The sequence below is a fragment of the Salmo trutta genome, chromosome 9, assembly GCF_901001165.1.
Source record: "Salmo trutta chromosome 9, fSalTru1.1, whole genome shotgun sequence".
NCBI lineage: Eukaryota > Metazoa > Chordata > Actinopteri > Salmoniformes > Salmonidae > Salmo > Salmo trutta.
In genome coordinates this window covers 12,727,110-12,732,219 of record NC_042965.1, presented here as the reverse complement: position 1 = coordinate 12,732,219, position 5,110 = coordinate 12,727,110, and the positions used below count along the sequence as shown (strand labels likewise).

Genomic DNA, 5,110 nt, shown 5'->3' with positions numbered 1-5,110 from the left:
GCGCTCAGTGCAAGGTTCCTAGGCACCTGCCTCGAGGGAAATTACAGACCCTCCCCGTTCCACAGCGGCCTTGGTCTCACCTCTCGGTGGATTTCCTCACGGTACTCCCGCCGTCCCAGGGGAATACGGCGATCCTGGTCATTGTGGACAGGTTCTCTAAGTCCTGCCGTCTGCTCCCTTTGCCCGGTCTTCCTATGGCCCTGCAGACCGCGGAGGCCCTGTTCACCCATGTCTTCCGGCACTATGGGGTGCCCGAGGACATCGTATCTGATCGGGGTCCCCAGTTCACGTCCAGGGTGTGGAGATCATTTATGGAGAGGCTGGGGGTCTCGGTCAGCTTGACCTCGGTGTTCCACCCCGAGAGTAATGGGCAGGTAGAGCGCATTAACCAGGATGTGGGCAGGTTCCTGCGGTCGTATTGCCGGGACCGGCCAGGGGAGTGGGCGCAGTTCGTGCCATGGGCCGAGATGGCCCAGAATTCTCAGCGCCACTCCTCTACCAACCTGTCACCCTTCCAGGTGGTATTGGGGTATCAGCCGGTCCTGGTGCCATGGCAACAGAGCCAGACGGAGGCTCCTGCGGTGGAGGCATGGGTGAAGCGCTCTCAGGAGACCTGGAATGGTGTCCAGGAGTGCCTAAGGAGGGCTGGTGAACGACACAAGGAGAGCGCTGACCCCCACCGCAGTGACGCCCCCGTGTATAATCCGGGGGACAGAGTCTGGCTCTCGACCCGGAACCTGCCTCTCCGCCTGCCCTGCCGGAAGCTGGGTCCGCGGTTTGTGGGGCCGTTCAAAGTCCTGAGGAGGATAAACGAGGTGTGTTACAGGTTACAACTCCCTTCATATTACCGCATTAACCCCTCGTTTCATGTGTCTCTCCTCAGGCCGGTGGTAGCTGGTCCACTGCAGGACGATGAGGTGCTGGAGGTCCCCCCGCCCCCCCTGGACATCGGGGGGGCCCCGGCGTACACAGTCCGAGCCATCCTGGACTCCCGACGTCGGGTAGGGGGCCTGCAGTACCTCGTGGACTGGGAGGGGTACGGTCCGGAGGAGAGGTGCTGGGTTCCGGCGGCGGACATTCTAGATCCACCTATGCTACAAGAATTCCACCGTCGCCGTCCGGATCGGCCGGCGCCTCGCCCTCCGGGCCGTCCCCGAGGCCGGCGTCAGGGGAGGGGTACTGTCACAGTATCTAACGAAGGTGGCGCCCCTCCTCGGTCGGGCGGCGCTCGGTGGTCGTCGTCGCCGGCCTATTAGCTGCCACCGATCGTTGTTTCTGTGTCTTTTGATTTTGTCTGTCTATCCCGCACCTGTTTTGTGTTGGTCATTAGTGGGGGGTTATTTAGTGTGTATTTTCAGTTGGGGTTCTCGTGCGGGATTGTTTATTGTCCACTCAGGACAGTTGCGAGTGTAAGCTGTTCTTTCGCTATTATTGTCCATTATATTGCCGGGCTGCGCCCTGTGCGTTTTTTTTCAGTGTGCTTATTTTGTGAATGTGTTTTCCCCTGGCGGACTTCGCCACGCGCCCTGTGCCCTACGGCTATTGCGTTTGCAATTATTATTATTAAAACACAGTTACTCTGGCCCTCTGTCTCCTGCTCCTGATTCCACATCTCCACTGGTCCTAGACAGCCGTGACAGTGGAGAAGTGCAGGCTTCAGGTGAGATGTCAATGGAGCAGAACTGAGAATGAGACCGGATGGAAACTCTGTTCAATCTGTCATGTTAGCCAGGGGAGTACTCCGTACTGTAAGAGGTGTAGAGAATGGCTGCTGCCGTGTCCTTCCTACAGAGAAGGTGAACGTGTTGCAGTACAGTACCTGTCCCAGCTGGCCGTCAACACCACTAATATATCCCTATCTGTGGGGACCCAGAGGTGTCCGACTCTTCACATTGGCCTGTACGCCACACTGACAATGCCCACACACCAGGCATTTGGACCAAGGTACTATTTTATATAACATACTATCATCTTATATTGACATAATTGATCATTTTGTTTAAGTTATTTGTATTGTGTTACTTCACATACAGTCATGACCGAAATGATTGGCAACCTTCATAAAGATGAGCAAAAAAGATTGGATAAAATAATACAAATACTGAGCTACAGTTCCTTTCAGAGACTACACATTTTGTTAGGTTATAGCCTTGCTCTAGAATTGATTCAATTGATTTTTTCCCTCACCAATCTACACACAATACCCCATAATTTTTTTACATTTAGGCTAATTCATAAAAAATAAAAACTGATATCAAATTTACGTATGTATTCAGACCCTTTACTCACTACTTGGTTAAAGCACCTTTAGGAGTGATTACAGCCTGGAGTCTTCTTGGGTATGACGCTACAAGCTTGGCACACCTGCATTTGGGGAGTTCCCCCAATCTTCTCTGCAGATGCTTTCAAACTCTGTCAGGTTTGATGGGGAGTGTTGCTGAACAGCTATTTTCACCTCTCTCCAGAGATGTTTGATCGGGTTCAAGTCCGGGCTCTGGCTGGGCCACTCAAGAACATTCAGAGACCTGTCCCGAATCCACTCCTGCGTTGTCTTGGCTGTGTGCTTAGAGTCATTGTCCTGTTGGAAGGTGAAACCTTGCCCCAGTCAGAGTTCCTGCTCAGTGGAGCAGGTATTTTATCAAGGATCTCTCTGTACTTTGCTCTGTTCATCTTTGCCTTGACCCTGATTAGTCTCCCAGTACCTGCTGCTGAAAAACATCCCCACAGCATGATGCTGCCACCATCATACTTCACCGTAGGGATGGTGCCAGGTTTCCTCCAGACATGATGCTTGGCTTTCAGGCCAAAGAGTTCAATCTTACCAGAGAATGTTCTTTCTCATGGTCTGAGTGTCTTTAGGTGACTTTTGGCAAACTCCAAGTGTGCTGTCGTGTGCCTTTTACTGAGGAGTGGCTTCCGTCTGGCCACTCTACCATAAAGGCTTGATTGGTGGAGTGCTGCAGAGATGGTTGTCCTTCTGGAAGGTTCTCCCATATCCACGGAGGAACCATCGGGATCTTGGTCACCTCCCTGAGCAAGAAACCTCTCCTCCGATTACTCTAGGAAGAGTCTTGATGGTTTCAAACTTCTTCCATTTAAGAGTGATGGAGGCCGCTGTGTTCTTGGGGACCTTCAATGCTGCAGAAATGTTTTGGTACTCTTCCCCAGATCTGTGCCTCAACACAATCCTGTCTCTGAGCTCTACGGACAATTCCTTCAACCTCATGGCTTGGTTTTTGCTCTGACATGCACTGTCAACTTGGGGACCTTATATAGACAGGTGTGTGCCTTTCCAAATCATGCCCAATCAATTGAATTTACCACAGGTGGACTCTAGTGAAGTTGTAGAAACATCTCAAGGATGATCAATGTAAACAGGATGCACCTGAGCTCAATTTCGAGTCTCATAGCAAAGGGTCTGAATACTTACGTAAATAAGGTATTTCTGTTTTTTATTTTTAAGAAATTTGCAGAAACTGTTTTTGCTTTGTCATTGTGATGGTATTGTGTGTAGATTGCTGAGTATTTTTATTTATTTTAGATTTTATTTAGACTGTAACGTAACAAAATGGGGAAAAATACTTTCCGAAGGTACTGTATATTGAATGCAACAAAAAAAGATTTAATATAATTTTATACTAATACAATTTCTCAGAGAAAGATATTTTGTTTAACAATAAACCTTTTTTCTCTCAAAAAGATAGAAGTCAAAATTATTGGCACCCCTGTTTTTAATACTCCGGTACCCTCCCCTTGCAAGGAGGCTTTTTCTAAAATGTTTTATGAGATTGGAGAACACATTGGGAGGGATCTTAGACCATTCCTTCATAAAGAATCTTTCCACATCTTGAATATCCTTTGTCTGCGCTTATGGACTGCCCTCTTCAATTAAAACCAAACGTTTTCAAAGGGGTTCAAGTCCGGAGACTGAGCTGGCCATTGCAAAATCTTTATTTTGTGCTCAATTAACCATTTCTATGTGGAATTTAATGTGTGCTTGGGGTTATTGTCTTGCTGGAAGATCCACTTGCGGCCAAAGATTACTTGTTAAACAAGATCTATTTTTTGAGCAATTGTATTAGTGTAAAATAATATCATAAAAATGCAATTAAATAGCATACACTATATCTCAGTATTTATATTATTTCTTTTCCACAATCTTTATCAAGTGAGCCAATAATTTGGACCGTTACTGTATATTGTGTTCCCTCCCAGGTTTGCCAATGAGTTCAGTGTGCTGATGGATCTGCGTAGTGTTCAGCAGGAGAGTAGCCTGGTCATCGTGCTCAGTCCGTACAGCCACATCCAGCTGCAGCTCTGTCTCGGCCCACACACTCTCCCCTTCGTCTCCACTCACCACAGACACTATGAGTATGTTTGTTTCAAGTCCTAGCTAATTTTTTTGTAGAGTATATCTTGTAAATAAAGCTGAGATCCTTTGCTCTGAGAGCTAAAAAATAGTAAGTCATGCAATATAAGTCAACTAATAGAAGTTTGTGAGTCCAGTAACCTCCCATCCCCCTCATGTCTCTCTAGTACAAAAAATAAAAAATGCATGAAATGAAAAGAAATGTATGAAATGTATGCATTCACTACTGTAAGTCGCTCTGGATAAGAGCGTCTGCTAAATGACTAAAATGTAAATGTAAATGTAGGTTCCCCGTACTGTAGGTATGCTGCCTGATGGCCAGCGGCACCATGTCTCTATAGATGTGTCCTCCAGCTGGCTGGCTCTTTATGTGGACTGTGAGCTGGTGGAGAGGGTGAACTGGACTTTCCCTGGACAGGACATTACCACTGATGGTCTGCTGATGCTGGGAGGCATCATTGAGGGCTTTGAGACACCATTCGAAGTAAGGTCTTATTGGATGCTCAAATGTTACTCTCACTTTTATCTACAGTGTTTACTAGTACAGTCACAGTATATCAAATCATCTAAACATTTATATGTTCCTCATTATGATTTGAGAGGTGTCTGCCACTCAGTGGCAGTAGAGAGCAGTTAATATCCCATTTGACCAATTTCTAGGCTGTTGTCAACTTGATTTACGTATTGAAGGATTTCACTTCATTTATTTTATGTTTTTCTGCAGTTGTAATACTACAGTAT

The 5,110-nt window shown here is 47.1% G+C and overlaps 1 long non-coding RNA gene across 1 annotated transcript; it reads left to right on the top strand.

The window, feature by feature from the left end:
• The first annotated feature begins 1,645 nt into the window (after positions 1–1,645).
• On the top strand, positions 1,646–4,743 carry LOC115199620 (uncharacterized). The gene is made up of 3 exons (XR_003879390.1): positions 1,646–1,944; positions 4,216–4,371; positions 4,656–4,743. It is a non-coding gene; the product is annotated as an uncharacterized LOC115199620 (long non-coding RNA).
• The last annotated feature ends 367 nt before the right edge of the window (positions 4,744–5,110 follow it).